At 46.4% G+C, this 16,802-nt stretch overlaps 1 long non-coding RNA gene across 2 annotated transcripts in view; it reads left to right on the top strand.

Annotated features, from left to right (window-relative positions):
• The window catches only part of LOC142830606 (uncharacterized), a 127,798-nt gene that overhangs the window by 96,998 nt on the left and 13,998 nt on the right, over nucleotides 1-16,802 (top strand). For both annotated transcript variants that reach the window (XR_012906002.1, XR_012906001.1), the window contains exon 3: nucleotides 11,398-11,520. This is a non-coding gene — a long non-coding RNA (uncharacterized LOC142830606). The remainder of the gene's footprint in view (nucleotides 1-11,397; nucleotides 11,521-16,802) is intronic.

Raw genomic sequence — 16,802 nt, 5'->3', positions numbered from 1 at the left:
GTGGTGCCAGGCAGCCTCGAGCCATTGGTGGCAGGCTTGCAGCAGCAAGTCCAGAAAGTGCACCAGAAGGTGCAGGGCGAGCCGTGGCTCCATGTTGCCACCTGCGGCGGCCCCCCCGAAGGGAAGCACCGACACAGACGGGCACAGTGACCAACGCTTTGCTGTCCCTCGGCGAGGTTGGCAAGCAAGCAGGAAAAGCTGAGAACCGGCTGTCCAGGGGGAGTCCCTTTAAGCTCGAGCCTCAGAGATAGCCTCAGACAGCAGCCACACAAAGCAACTACTGACCTGATGCCCTGCCAGAACCGCTTTCAGCTGCCCTTAAATGCGCCCCTGAGTCCAATCAGTGTGAACGTGCTAGTTCGAATTAGCAAAACGCTAATTCGAACTAGTTTTTAGTTCTAGACGCGTTAGTTCGAATTAGCTTAGTTCGAATTAACTAATTCGAACTAAGTTAGTTCGGATTAGCGCTGTAATGTAGACGTACCCAGAAATAGCTGTCCCTTTAAGTGCATGTCTCAATTAGACTTCAGCACCAGCTCTCGGAAGCAACTGGTGACCTAAAGCCCTGCCTGACGTGGTTCCACATGACCTTATAGGCGAGATAGCGTCCCATCAGTGTAGGCACTCTCTTTTGAAAAAGCAGATCGCTTTTTTGATGTGCTTTGTTAGTGTGGACGTGCTTTTTCGGAAGAAGTTTTTTCAGAAGAGCTCTTCTGCAAAAGTTTCTTCTGAAAGAAACTGGCACTCTAGACACAGCCCCAGAGACCCAGTTAAGCCCCCACTTGTAATCACCACCAGGCAGATTTGAACCTGGGATCTCTGCAGCTTAGCACTGAAGTCTTTACACTTATAGCTCAACTTGTAAAGGCTCCTATGCTAAACTCTTGAGATCCAAGGCTCAAATCCCCTTCGTGGCAGTTATACATGCAGATATGGTTGTCATCTTTCAAAGTTAAATTGGAAAAGTTCAGGAAAAAAAGTCAGCAAAAATATTAAGGGTATGGAATAGCTTTGATCTGCAGAGAGAGTACTCAGACTCTGACTTTTCAGCTTGGAAAAGAGACAGCTAATGGGGAATATCATAGAGGTCAATAAAATCATGATTGGTATAGGGAAAATAAATAAGGAAATGTTATTTACCCCTTCTTATGACACAAGAACTAGGCACCATGAAATGAAATTAATATGCAGCAGCTTTAAAATGAATAAAAGGAAGTATTTTTTTCACACAATGCATAGTCAACCGGTGAAACTCCTTGCCAGAGGATGTTGGGAAGGCCAAAAAAGAATATAAGTTCATGAAGCATTGGATACTGGGCTACTTAGATCTTTTGTTTGACCCAGCATAGTTGTTCTTATGTTCTGATAGCCACCTGAAATTCTAAGGAATTTCCAGGCATTTTTTAGGAAGCTCCTTTCTTGCCATAAGTCATTAAGGGTACGTCTGTACTTCGAAAGACTGTACTTACTTTCGAAAGACGCTTTTTCGAAAAAAGCTTTCAAAAAAGTGTCTTTCGAAAATGAGCGTCTAGACTACAATATGTGGATCAGAAAATTGATCCGCTTTTCTGAAAAAGAGCATCCTGACTGCTGACTGCATTTCCTTCTGAGTTCTGCTGCCTTCCCTTTGCAGAGACGCGTGGTTAAAGCGACGCCCCTGAACACCCGTTGCTCTGCTCCTGCAGCTGCCTTTGCTGTCCCTCTAGGAGGCAAGCAAGGTATTGCAGTGCTTGTTTGGAGTGCCCAGCTACCTGGGACACCCCAGCAGGTTTTTTGTTTGGAGGTTTTTCTGATTTAGACCTCTTTTTTCGGCATGGAGCCAGAGCTGCCCCTGGGCAGGCGATGGCCCCACACCATCATACTGCAAGTGTTGCTGCATCTGCATGAAACAGCCATGAGGCTACTTCCCCATCTGGACCCAGACCAGAGGTACAAAGGATTCACCCATCATGCAGCCCCACTGCCTTTGCCTCCAAACTTTGTGGACAGGCATTTTTGGAGGCTTGACACCAGCTCTGACTGGTGGGACCGGCTCGTTATGGAGCTCTGGGATGACCAGGAGTGGCTCAGCAACTTTTGGACACTGAAGGCCACTTTCCAGGAGCTGTGTACCTGGCTCATCCCAGCTCTGCAACGGCAGGACACCCACCTGTGGCCTGCCATCCCCCTGCGGCCCGCCATCCCCCTGGAAAATAGGATCGCTATTGCCCTCTGGAAGCTGGCCACCCCCAACAGCTACCGCTCCATGGAACACCAATTTGGAGTGGGCAGGTCTACTGTTGGATCCATCCTGATGGAGGTAAATCATTGTTAGGGGACAGTCACAGTTTGGGGGGGGGAAGGGAGACTGTCAGGAAAGGGCAAGGTGGAGTGAGAGTGGGAGTGGGAGTGGGAGGGAGCTCCTCCACTCACCCTGAGCTGCGGGGGGAAGTGGTGGGGGAAGTTCTGAGGAGGGGATTCTCGGGATGCTTGAGGGGGAAGGTGGGTGGTAGGTTCTCCTCCTAAGAGATAAGGCACCCCTTCTAACATTTTGTTGTCTGTCTCTTTCTGCAGGTGCTGAGGGCCATCAATTCTGAGCTGCTGAACAGGCTCATCTGTCTAGCAGACCTGGACAGCGTCGTGGCCAGCTTTGCTGCACTCGGCTTCCCGAATTGTGGAGGAGCGCTCGATGGGACACACATTCCAATCCGTGCACCGCCCCATCGAGCAGCCCAATTCATTAACAGAAAGGGCTACTTTTCAATGGTCCTCCAGGCCCTGGTCAACCGTCGTGGCCAGTTTACTGACATTTGTGTTGTGTGGTCAGGGCGGGCACATGATGCCCGCATCTTCAGGAACTCGTACCTCTACCGGAGGCTTTAGGCAGGAACATTTTTTCCGCATTGTGACTTTGCGTTTGGGGATGTGCACATGCCGGTGTGCATAGTGGCTGATGTCGCCTACCCCTTGATACCATGGCTGATGAAGCCCTACAGCGGTCACCTGGATGCGAGCAAGGAGCAGTTTAATGCTCATCTTAACCAGGCTCACAACCAGGTGGAATGTGTGTTCAGATGTTTAAAAGGGAGATTCCGGTGCTTGCTCACACGTCTAGGCATGGGGGAACACAACATCCCTGAGGTGGTGGCCATGTGTTGTATTCTCCATAACCTGGTGGATAGGAAAGGGGAGGCCTTCCTACCAGGGTGGGGTACAGGTGCTGATGATCAGGAGAGGCACTGTGTCCACCCCCGGACAGCTGCATCCGCCAGACTCACCGGTCTGCTGTTTGCATCCAGGAGGCTCTATGGGAGTGATTCTCTATTAGAGGCCACTGACTCTCCTGAGGGGCTCCTGTCTGGGAGCTTGGCCCTGGCCCAATACAAGCTTCCCTCCTCAACCCTTATCCTGACTCTGTTTGTAGAATTAATAAACACCAGGGTTTGTCTGAAAAGAATAACTTCTGTTTTATTGTTATAAATATCAATAGCTGAAAGAAGGTATAACTGTTGCAAATATAAAAAAGCTTTTGTTTATTTTTGCTGGAGAAAGTATACTTTAATGACAAACTATGCACAATAAACATTTTCTTAAACACAATGTTTGGTATTTAACTGGGGTGATGGGGGTGCTTGAAATCTGGAGGGGGAAAGAGGATCAGGTTGCACGGTGCTTGCCTACTCGCAGTCTCCTGCTGGTGACTCGTGTTCGGGGTCCACCATTGCCTCCGGATCGGGTGGGGAGACTGTCTGTTGGCTGGACGACAGAGGGTAGGTGCACTTGGGTCTGGGAGGCCTGGGGGAGAGGAGGACCAGGGGGAGAGAGGAGCTGGGGAACTGGGGGTATGTCTACACTACCCTCCTTTCATGAGGAGTAACCTCGTTCCACGTTCCACAGTAGTTCGGAATAGGAAGCCTAGTCCGAACTACCTAGTTCGTGCCCCGTGTAGCCGCGCTGCACGGGGTTCAAACCAGCGGGGTTTTAAAAATGGCGGCTCTCCGCTTATGCAAATGAAGCCCGGGAAATTCAAATCCCGGACTTCATTTGCAAGTGCGGTATGCCTACATTACCCCGCTAGTTCGAACTAGCGGGGTAGTGTAGACATACCCAGGGAGAGCTGGGGGAAAGGGAGGTACAAGGGGGGAAAGGGATGATGCTGTGGAAGGGGGTTTGGTGGGATGGGCTCATGGGGTGCTGGAGGAGCAGGACCAGGCACAGGAGCGGGCAAGCCACAGACCTCCCTGAGAGTGGTACATAGGGATGTGCGCTGCTGGACAAGCTCCTCCATCAGCCGATCATGCCACCAAGCCTCTGCCTCTGCTCTCTCTCGCAGGATGGTGTTGAGCTCCTGCACGGCCGCCACATACTGCCTCAGGATGTCTGCATAGACATGCCTGTGTCTGCAGCTCCCATGTCCCCGGGATGGAGGTGGGGCTGGGATGCTGTGGCCCTCTTGCACGGCTGGTCCAGCTGTGGAGGAAAAGAGGAAGACACAATCAGTCATGTGTGTAACAGCTGTCCAAAAGGGCATGCCCTCTCCTTCAGACAGGGGACTCAGACATTCTGAAGGTAACACCATGTGTGACCTGGGCATCAGCCTGAGCATCACAGGGGTCCCAAAGTGCCAATGGGATCTTGCACTGACAACCCACCCGGATGTGTTCCGGACATGGTTTATGCCACCACGTGGTGCACCCTCATATGTCACACTCTACCACTGAACATGTTGGCACATGCACAGCCAGCTGTATGATGCCCACGGTGAACATTACAGGTTTCTCTTGTGCATCACCCACTGTGCACCCTCCTCCCCCACCCTGTGTGTTACATGAGCTCACTGGACTCACCTGCTGCTTCGTCTCCAGCATCAGATGACACCTGGGAGGCCTCTGGGGTCTGGGTGACTGGCTCCAGAGTGAGGGTCACCGTCTCCTCGCTGTCCTCCTCCTCCGGTACCATCTCCCCGTCTCCAGACTCCCTGGATTGCTCTAGGTCCTGCTCTGGAGCGTCCACCACAGGGTCCCCCAAGCCAGACTGGACGAGACGCAGTGGTGTTCGTGCTTCCCCACCACCAAGTATCAGGGACAGCTCTGAATAATAGCCCCAGAATGGGAGCTCTCCTCCCTGGCCTTTACATAGCCTTGGCGCAGCTCCTTTACTTTAGAGCTTACCTGGTCCTGGGGATGGGGGTGGTGCCCTCTCTTGGCCAGGGCCTTTGCCATGTGGCCAAAAATGTCTGCATTTCACCACCTGGTGTTTAGGGCTTGTAAGGCCTCCTCCTCTGACCAGAGCTCGAGAAGGGTCTTGGGCTCTGGCCCAGACCATGCCGGTGCCCGGCGTTTGGAGTCCCTGGTTGGGTCCCCAGAAAGCTGTCTGGAAGAGCCAGGAGGGTCTTGGGGCTGAGACATGGCTGCACTGGAACAGCCGTGTGCTCTGGCTGCTTTGCTGCCACAACTGGCTGTGAGGGTGACTGTCCCTTTAAAAGATGGCTGCAGACAGGAACCAGAGACATGCAAGGCATGCCCCAGATTGTCCATCAGGGCTTCTTCCTGAAGGCCCTTATTTTCGAAAGAAAGGTCTCCACGCGTCCACACAACTTATTTTTGATGGATCTCTGTCGAAAAAGGCATTCTTCCTCATGCAATGAGGAGTATCGCCATTGAAAGAAAGTGCCGCATTCTTTCAATTTAATTTTGAAAGAACGCGGCTGTAGTCTAGATGCAGGTAAAGTTTTTTCGAAAAAACCCTGCAGTCTAGGCACAGCCTAAGGTATCTTTTCCTATATTTCTTTGAGTATTCTGGAGAGGCAGTTAAACATAGATAAAGCCCATGTATGTGGACAATATTATTAATTGAGAGCTGTGTGCAATAAAACTGAGATTTCTCTGCCCCTTCTTCCTCATACACTTTCAGCTTTGATAAACATTTTAAAAAATTGAATCAGTACTTTTCCTGTATTTCTCCTGTCAAGACAGCATGCCTTGTCTTGGAAGGAACTCTTCAAACATTAGAAGTTAGTTGTAAGTGTAGCCCTTCTGCCGGGTAGGCCTGGCAGGAACCAGGGCTGGGTTCAATATCTTGGGGTCAATCTCACAAAGAACCGGCTCGAGCCCCCACCCAGTGATCTGGGAAATTCACGCACCCCTGGGCGCCTCTGAGAGGCAATGCTTCCCCACTCGCAAGCACTGAGTCTGAGTGTAGGGAAAGAACATTTAATGAAACAGAGGTAGAATTCATACGGCATTAGCTTGGAGAAAACACCACAAACAGAGTTCATAACCCAAACATGAGCCCCCACCCCGGCCAAGATTCGCCCGAAGTCCACCGACTCCCCAAAAGTCTCTGTGCCACCCAGAGTCCCAAAGTTCACCCGCAGGGTTTCACCTCCCAACCTGGGTAGAAATGGGGGTGGGGAGATAGATAGGGGGCACCTTATACAAAACTCCGCTACGCTTCACCAGCTGTCTCGTCCCACACCTCTGGACGCTCCGCTGGGCACCTGTCGCCGCTGCTGCCGCTCCACGCCACGCCACTGGTCGCCGCTTCTCGCCTGCTGCCGCTCCATGCCACGCCGCTAATGGCCGCTCCTCGCCTGCCGCCGCTCCACGCCACGCCACTAATGGCCGCTCATCGCCACGCCGCTGATGGCTGCTCTTCGCCTGCCGCCGCACCACACCGCTAGTCGCCGCTCCTCACCTGCTGCCACTCTACTGGCTGCAGTAGGTCTGGCTCTCAGCCAAACCAGTGATTTCAGCTTAGTGATTTCAACTCTCAGCCAAACCAGTGATTTCAGCTCTCAAATGAATCCAGCTTTCACTGGACTAGCAAACAAAAAGACTCCTCAGGGAGTCTGCTTTAGGTCTGTCCTTAAAACAAAGGGGGAAAGGTGCAGGCTGGGCCAGTCTTATAGCTCACACCTGGTAGGTGTGAAGCAGGCTGACTCAAGTCCTTTAACCCTTTCCCCCAGCTCTGGTCACTCAACTCTGGAAGGGGGGAGGCTTGTTCTTCCGAGACCTCTTACCATGATGGTGGTGTCTCTCCTGCAAGCACTGGTGGCATGTTTGACAGTTCCCACATTTAGGGGTAGCATGATTAGTGACCCCCACAACAGTCCCAAATTATATACAATTCTCCACATTCCATTCCAACACTGACCCTCCATCAGCCCTGGCTGAATGGGATTTACATAGCCACACCTTGGATTCTCTCCTGAGCAGTGTTTACATGTCAACAGTTAACAGTTAATTACCTTGTAGAGCTAAACAACTGTAGTGGGCACACCCACCCCTCCTTTCAGCTGGCTGACAGCAAGCAGCAGTTCAGCCCCTGCTTACATCCTCCCCCCAGTCAAAAATTTGCCGTCCCGGCAAAATATGTTCCTGTAAGCATGCTTGAATGGAAAATGAGAGAATAAGAACCATATTCAAAGTTACAGGCTGAGTTCTATGCTCAGTTCTATCAGTGAAAGGAACGTCAGTGAAGCAGTAGCAGGCTAAATGCTATATAGCATTTTTTTAAAAGAATGGTAATGTGGCAAAGTCAAGCACTCACATTTCTGGAAATGCCAGAATTAAGGTTGTCTGTGAAATATTAATTTATCTTTCTTATGTATATGCATCATGATACAATCATTAATTTTCTGATCAAGCAGAACTTTCCCCATAGGATTGCCTTATTCACTGCACAGTATAGATAGCGCTCACTTAAAAGCAGCTAATCAACATTTTGTTTTATACCCACTGTTCAATGTGCGGCTCCATACTTTGTATACTGTATACCATCCAAACCATGAATAGAATACAGAATTACTATTTGCCTCGTGGATTTTTCTGTGGTCCCTCATAGTTTCTTAAGCATTTAAACATGCCTGATGATCTGGGACTTAGTTCTTTATAAATGTCAATGATTTCATCTTCACAGCATCCCTGCCCAGTAGGTATTTTCCCATTTCACACATAGGGAATGGAGGCACAGACATTAAAGCAAAAAATTATCAAAGATGTGAAATAAATGGAGGTGCTCAATTTGGGACAGCTAGAATCTGATTTTGCACAGTACTTGGCATTTTATATCACTATATCCATTCAAAGAACAGCTCCCGTTGACTTCAGTTGCAACTATGAGTGCACAGTGCTTCTACAGATCACCCCTCGGAGGTGGTAAGTTTAGTGCAGAGAATATGAAAAACACGTGGGGGCCACTAGTGAACATTTTGGTTTACATGACCATCGCTCACAAACCTAAAGGAATTCTGTGACAGGGACAAATCCCTTACCCATGAGTCTATCCTTTCCCTTCTTGCCATTCCCTGCTTAATTTACCACACACTGTCAAACTTCTCTGCCCTAATCTTCTTCTGAGCAAAAGCTGGACCATTTTAGCTGAAACATTCCAAAAGGTTTCAGACTGAGTTAGACTCCTAGGGTACGTCTAGATTACATGCCTCTGCTGACCGAGGCATGTAAAATAGGCTACTCAACATAGTCAATGAAGCAGGGATTTAAATATCCCCGGCTTCATTAAAATAAAAATGGCCATCGCGCTGTGCCAGCTCAGCTGATCGTCAGCACAGTGCACGACTCAAGATGCAGATTGGTTGACAGGGAACGCCTTTGTCGACCACTCCTGTAAACCTCGTTTCATGAGACATAAGAGAGCGGTTGACAAAGGCATTCCTTGTCGACCAATCTGTGTCTTGACTCACGTGCTGTGCCGATGATCAGCTAAGCCGGCACAGCGTAGTGGCCATTTTTATTTTAATGAAGTCGGGGATATTTAAATCTCGCTTCATTGACTATGTTGGGTAGCCTATTTTACATACCTCTGTTGGCAGAGGCATGTAATCTAGATGTACACCTAGTATGGTGGAATCTTCATCCCTAGAGATTTTTAAGTCATGGCTTGACAAAGCCCTGGATGGGATGATTTAGTTGGGGTTGGTCCTGCTTTGGGCAAGGGGTTGGACTCGATGACTCCTGAGGTCTCTTCCAGCCCTAGGATTCTATGATTTTATGAAAATTTCATCCTGAATAATTAAAGTTTTGCAGTGTTACATGCAAATGAAAACAGGGTCCTATGTAGCTGAAGATCCCTTTCCTTCTATGCTACTGTATTTAAAGAGTATTCGAGAAGATTCCATGTACAAAAAGTCATGCAACTTCGTCCTGAACCAGAGTTTACCAGAGGTGCCTACATTTTGCAGGAAGGGAGGGAGATGACAGGAAGTAATCCCCCTATGTAAGTTAATTCTGCAAAGCACTTTGAGATTTGCTAAAGGCTCAATATAAATTAATAACAAAGTAACCTTATTGATTTTCTATGCAGATACAAGTGTTGAAATAATTACACCCTTCCTTTTCATTTTACATTCAAAGTACAGATATGTGGCATGTAGTTGGCCTAAATAAAATATTGCTATGACTTTTATTCTTCTATACACATGTATCTTTTTGCACATCTCAAGCATATTGCTACCACTCTGTATGGTGTAGGAATACAAATTCCGCCAACCCCCATATTATGACTGCATTTTCAGCAACACCATACAATTAATGAGAATTGTGGATTTGAAACCCTTTGCTAGCTTTGAGAATCCTACCCATATAATACTGATATCTGATATATCAAACTTTTTCAAGTTACTTTCTTCCAGTTTGTTTTCTAGAGGTCTAAAGTGGAGTGAGAAACAGAAAACTGAAAATACTGTTATCCCTAGGAAATGTTTTGAAATGTCTACTGGGAAAAAGAGTTCCACCTTAGAAAGAAAAAACACACACTTTATTAGCCTGGTTAAGACTGTCGCTCACTCCAAATGGCTTTGGATAATGCCTTTAGATCCGTGGTCCCCAACATGGTGCCCGCAGAGGCATTTGTATGCGCCCGCCAAGTGCTCGGGAGTGGCCTGGCCCCGGGCACATGGTGCACGGTGAGCGTCGGACCCGGGAGCGCCGTGGATTGGCCGCCCGCGCTCTGGGTGCGGGGCGCTTGCAGGGGGCGCCGGCCCCGGGCGTGCGGCACTTGGGGGGGGAGAGCGCCAGCCCCGGACAAGCGGGGCTTGGCGGGGAGAGCGCCGGCCCCAGGCGCACGGCGCTTGATGGTGGAGGCGCCGGCCCCGGGCACGCGGCGCTTGATCATGGGGGCGCCGGCCCTGGGCGCGCAGCGCTTGAGGGTGGAAGCGCCAGCCCCGGGCGCGCGGCGCTTGCCGGGGGGAGCGCCGGCCCCTGGCTTGCGGCACTTGAGGGTGGAGGCGCCGGCCCCAGGCGTGTGGCTATGGGGGGGGGGCGCCCCCGGGCATGCGGCTATGGGGGGGGCACCCCCGGGCACGCAAGTGTCCCCACCCCCTGGCGCCCGGTGGGCGAACGGCCACGCTCCCTGGCGCCCGGCAACCTCAAATGGTTGGGGACCACTGCTTTAGATGAACATGGTATAGAAGAAATTAACTGGGTTCTGCACTGTGATGTTAATATGTCTAATGTTTCAGTGCATTACAGTTAATGGTGTTGAAATGAGGGTAAATCAAATTTACTGGGGTCTAAACTCCAGCTGTGAGAGCCAGATCTATGCTTTTATTTCTGTAAAGCTGAAGCTCTCCAGATGGAATTAAAATCATTAATAAGATTATGACTGTACTATAATATGTGGGAGAATAATATTGATTTTCCACATTATCAGGAGTTTTTAAATGCTTAAAGTATAATTATTATTGATGCAAAAATAAACGTGCAAAGCTTAAAATGATACATGTTGTATATTGTTATTGAGATCCTTAAATATAAAATGAAATAAGTAACTGAAATAAGTTCTTCTTTAGTTAATAGAAACTGTGATCTTTAGCATCATCTCTGCAGCCTAAGATTTAAAATATTTAACTATTAAAAGATAAATGCTCCTTGCATAGAAAGCAATAAAACCTTTGTTCTTTACGTATGTGAGCAAGATTAAACACTAATTGCCTAATCCAAAGCCTATTGATGAATTAGATTAAAAAATATACAGAATAAATATCCCAAATATGTGTTCCAAGATTCAAGCCTAACCTCAAAGGGCTTGTTAGAAAATTACTAGGAATGAAACAGAAAATATATATATATATACTGTCAGGACCAGTGAGTGACATACCTGGATGGAATTTTAATGAAGATACATAGAGAGCACTTGTACAATATGAATTTTCAGCTTTGGGAAAGTCACTTGGTTCAGATCCAACCCTATTCCAAAATTAGTAATATGCAGGGCAAAAAATCATAATGACCTTGCCCCTTTCTGGACCAATGCACTGTAAATCCTACAATCCCCCTGAGTTGTGCAGTATCCATGCATAAGAGTTTCTCTTGAGGTGAAAGGGGTGTTTGTAGAGTGGGTAGACCATGTTTGCCCAAACTCAGTGAATTCAGTTCCTCTTTTTGTTCTTCTCTACAGTGTGTAACAGTAGGAAGCATTGTTGCTGCTGTTGTTTGAACAAGATACACATCAAAAGGAGGAAGAACAAGAGACATGAAGAGATACATAATGGCATTACAAGCATCCAGGGGAGGACTTTCCGTAAGAGGATCCTTTCTACCTTTAATTTTCATATGTTCATATAATTAATCATCCTCTGGATTTTAAGCTTCACCTAAAGAAACACATTACAGCTTATCATTCTGAAAGCCAGAAAGTGACTTAATGTTTAAATTAAAAACCACCGCTGGCTTCCTGAGTAATAAGGAGGTACAGTAATGTAATTATGGTAAGTAAGGTTTGAATCTCCAAAGAGTTCATAAGACTCTTGCAGCACAATACTTTGGAAAACATACACGAATAGCCACAGTCTACCGTGCATAAAAGCACTCCATGGAGAAATATTTGATACTTGCTGTTTATTGCTGATAAAATTAACAGCTGTCTTAAATACCCTTAATACATTCAGAAGCCATCTAGGAAATTTCAGATTTGGAAATCTACACAGTTTTAATATTCCATCACTAAATGTGATACATGCTATTTATTTGTATTTATAAATATGATACATGTATTTCCATGATGGACCAGGCACAAAATGAGATTAAACTAGCAAAAGCCATAAAGGAGAACAAAAAAATATTATACAAAGGAAGGCCAATGGCAGAATAAACTGTTACACAATGTGGGGAGGGGGGGAAGACAAAAACAATAAGAGAAAATGTGGAAATAGCAGAAGTTCTAAATGACATTTTTATTTCAGTTTTCACCAAAACATTTAGAAGGAATTGGACACCTAGCATAATAAATATCAGTGAAAATGGGGGACGTTCAGACATTTAAAAAAGCAAAAGAATAAATTAAAAATTACTTAGACAAGTTAGATGTCTTCAAGTCACCAGGGCTGAATGAAATGCATCCTAGAATACTTAAGGAGCTGACTGAAGAGATATTGGAGCCATTAGTAATTATCTTTGACAAGTCATGGAAAACAATAGAGATTCCTGAGAAGGGGAAATATAATGCCAGAAAGGGAAATAAGGACAACTCAGGGAGTTATAGACCAGGCGATAAAACTTCAGTACCCAGAAAGATAATGGAGCAAATAATTAAACAATCAATTTTCTAACACCTAGAAGATAAGTAGCAGCATGGATTTCTCAAGATCAAGTCATGTGGAGTTTTCTTAGACAGGATATCAGGCCTTGGGGATAGGGAAGAAGTGGTAGATGTGGCATATCTTGAGTTTAGTATGCATTTTGATACTGTCTTACGTGACCTTCTCATAAACAATCTAGAGGAAAACATCTAGATGGGAGCTTGATAAATGTGGGTGCCTAACTGTTTAGAAAACCATTCCCAGAAAGTAGCTATCAGTGGTGACAGTCAGAGTGGGACGAGTTATCAAGTGGGGTCTACAAGAGTCAGTTCTGGGCCCAGTCATTAGATACTGTGATTAGATACTGGCATAGAGAGGACACTTATACAATGTGCAGACAATACCAAACTGGAAGGGATTGTGCTTTAGAGGATAGAAATAAAATTAATAGAATCATAGAATCATAGAACTGGAAAAGACCTCAGAAGGTCATCAAGTCCAGCCCCCTGCTCTAGGCAGGACCAATTCAAATGATCTGGACAAACTAGAGCAACGATCTTGAGCAAACAGGATGAAATCCAATAGAGACAGATTGAAAGGACTCCATTAAGAAAAGAACAATCACTTGCACATATACAAAATGGGAAATGACTGACTGGGAAGGAGCACTGTGGAAAGAGATCTGGGGGTCATAGTGGGTCACAAGCTTAATGTGGGTCATGAATGTAACATTTTGAAAAAAAATCCATCATTCTGAGATATATTAGCAGGAGTGTTGTAAGCAAGACATAACAAGTAATTCTGTTCAACTCCATGCTGATTAGGATTCAGCTGGAGCATTGTGTCCAGTTCAAGGTGCCACATTTCAGGAGACATATGGAGAAATTGGAGAGAAGCAACAAACACACTTAAAGGTCTAGAAAATATGCCCTATGAGGAAAGACTGAAAAAACTGGTTTTGTTTAGTTTAAAGAAGAAAACACAGTGGGGGGAGGGATGGGAGGACTAATAGCACTTTTCAGGAATATAAAATGGTCGTTACAAAGAGGATATAGAAAAATTGTTCTTGTTACCTTCTGAGGATATACAAGAAGCAAAGGTCTTAAGAGGCAGCAAAGGACATTAGGAAAAACTTCCTGTCAGGATCCTTAAGCCCTGAAACAAATTGCCTAGGGAGGTTCTTGAATCAAGTTTTTGTCGATTTTTAAGAGGAGGCTATACAAATACTGTCAGGAGTGGTATAGAGAATAGTTAATGCTGCCATGAGTGCATGGGGGTGGACTAGTAAACCTGTTGAGGTCCCATACAATCCTTCAATTTTATGACTATACAAACATGAGGCAAGGACCTTCAGGTGGTCTGAATATAATTTTGTAGGGAAAACTGGGGAAAGTTCATACATTTTCCTACTGAATGCTTTGAGACAGACTTCAGAAAGAAGATATGGACACCCCTGATGTATCTAGACAACAGGGTTTTTTTGAAAAAAAGTAGCCTTTTTTCGAAAGAACTTCCCTTGTGTCTAGACTGCTGCCACATTCTTTCAAAAGTAAATCGAAAGAAAGTGGCAGTTTTTTTGACCATGGAAAACCTCGTTGCACAAGGAAGAATGACTTTTATCAAAAGTGCTCTTTCAAAAGTCTCTTTCAAAAAAAGGTGCTATGTAATGCAAACTGTGCCTTAGCATCCAGACTGCCTGGGTGCTCTCTTTTGAAAAAACAGCTTGCTTTTTCGAAAGTACTGGTTGTAGTCTAGACACTCTTTTTCGAAAGAGGCTTTTTCAAAAGAATCTTTAAAAAAAATCATCTTTTGAAAGAGGCTTGCAGTCTAGACATAGCCCCAGTGTGGTCCAGTAGAGCAGGCCTGAATAAGGGAATCAGAAGGCACTAAGCAGAGAATCAGAAGACCTGGATTTTGTTGTCATATAGGTTAATGACCTGCTGTGTGACCTTTGCCTCCCTTACTTTATCTCTTTAGATTGAAAGCTCTTTGAACTAGAGACTATCTTACTATGGGTGTGTCTAGACTACATGCCTCCGTCGACGGAGGCATGTAGATTAGCCAGATCGGCAGAGGGAAATGCCTCGTGAAACCAGGTTTACCAATCTGATTAGCTTCTATGATGAGGTAACTGGCTCAGTGGACATGGGAAAGTCAGTGGATGTTATATACCTTGACTTTAGCAAGGCTTTTGATACGGTCTCCCACAATATTCTTGCCAGCAAGTTAAGGGAATGCAGATTGGATAAATGGACGGTAAGATGGATAGAAAGATGGCTAGAAGGCCGGGCCCAGCGGGTAGTGATCAATGGCTCGATGTCAGGATGGCGGTCGGTTTCTAGTGGAGTGCCCCAAGGTTCGGTTCTAGGACCGGTTTTGTTCAATATCTTTATTAATGACCTGGATGAGGGGATAGATTGCACCCTCAGCAAGTTTGCAGATGACACTAAGCTAGGGGGAGAGGTAGATACGCTTAAGGGCAGAGATAGGGTCCAGAGTGACTTAGACAAATTGGAGGATTGGGCCACTAGAAATCTCATGAGATTCAACAAAGACAAGTGTAGAGTCCTGCACTTGGGACGGAAGAATCCCAAGCATAGTTACAGGCTGGGGACCAACCAGTTAAGTAGTAGTTCTGCAGAAAAGGACCTGGGGGTTACAGTGGATGAGAAGCTAGATATGAGTCAACAGTGTGCCCTTGTAGCCAAGAAGGCTAATGGCATATTAGGATGCATTAAGAGGAGCATTGCCAGCAGATCCAGAGATGTCATTATTCCCCTTTATTCGGCTTTGGTGAGGCCACATCTGGAGTACTGTGTCCAGTTCTGGGCCCCCCACTACAAAAAGGATGCGGACGCATTGGAGAGGGTCCAGCGGAGGGCAACCAAAATGATTAGGGGTCTGGAGCATATGACCTACGAGGAGAGGCTGAGGGACTTGGGTCTGTTTAGTCTGCAGAAGCGAAGAGTAAGGGGGGGACTTGATTGCAGCCTTCAACTTCCTGAAGGGAGGTTCCAAAGAGGATGGAGAGAGGCTGTTCTCAGTAGTGACAGATGGCAGAACAAGGAGCAATGGTCTCAAGTTGTGGTGGGAGAGGTCCAGATTGGATATTAGGAAAAACTATTTTACTAGGAGGGTAGTGAAGCATTGGAATGGGTTACCTAGGGAAGTAGTGGAGTCTCCATCCCTAGAGGTGTTTAAGTCTCGGCTTGACAAAACCCTGGCCGGGTTGATTTAGATGGGATTGGTCCTGCCTAGAGCAAAGGGCTGGACTTGACGACCTTCTGAGGTCTCTTCCAGTTCTATGATTCTATGATAAGGGGATGGTTGGATGAAATAACATGATCTTGGTAACTAATTGACCATTCATTATAGGGAACTTTCTGGGTGTCTGGCTGGTGAGTCTTACCCACATGCTCAGGGTTTAGCTGATCGCCATATTTGGGGTCAGGAAGGAATTTTCCTCCAGGGTAGATTGGCAGAGGCCCTGGAGGTTTTTCGCCTTCCTCTGTAGCATGGGGCACAGATCACAGCTGAAGGACTCTCTGCATGTTGGGGCCTTCAAAGTATTTGAAGGCTTCAATATCTGAGACATAGGTGAGAGGATTATTCTAAGAGGGGTGGGCGAGATTCTGTGGCCTGCGCTGTGCAGGGGGTCAGACTAGATGATCATAATGGTCCCTTCTGACCTTAAAGTCTATGAGTCTATGAGTTCTTTGTCGGCGCGTCGCGTCCAGACTGCCCCGATCTGCCGACAAACAGCTGATCGGCAGAGGGGGGCAGCCATTTAAATTTAAATGAAGCCGCAATTATTTTAATCGCGTCTTCATTTCCCTCTGCCGTTCTGGCTAATCTACATGCCTCCATCGACGGAGGCATGTAGTCTAGACACACCCTATGTGTTTGTACAGTATTCAAAAGAAAAGCTGCTTAATAGAGGAACAACATTCATATAACTCTTTAAGCACTGCTCCAGTATCAAGCCCCTTTGCTTTGCCCAAACTATCTTAAATGTACATAGCAAACCTTCCTTAATCTTGCTTCCTCTTCCCCTTCCCCTCATTTCTGTCTGACTTTCTCATTTCTCTCCCCCGCTGCCCTCAGTTATCAAATTTCCAATGCCCACATATTGCACTATCTAGAAAAATCTTAAGAGATATTAAATCTTCTCTGCTGAGCTACTGCCCTTTTATCTACTACAGAGCAGAAGAAATTATGTTAATTATGCTCCAATCACCATCTTCCTGTGGATATTTGCAAGTTTCCCTTGAGGAAAAGGGGTATG

The sequence above is a fragment of the Pelodiscus sinensis genome, chromosome 9, assembly GCF_049634645.1.
Source record: "Pelodiscus sinensis isolate JC-2024 chromosome 9, ASM4963464v1, whole genome shotgun sequence".
In the NCBI taxonomy this organism is placed as follows: domain Eukaryota; kingdom Metazoa; phylum Chordata; order Testudines; family Trionychidae; genus Pelodiscus; species Pelodiscus sinensis.
The sequence above is the reverse complement of the archived record's forward strand: the minus strand, read 5'-3'. Positions and strand labels throughout refer to the sequence as shown.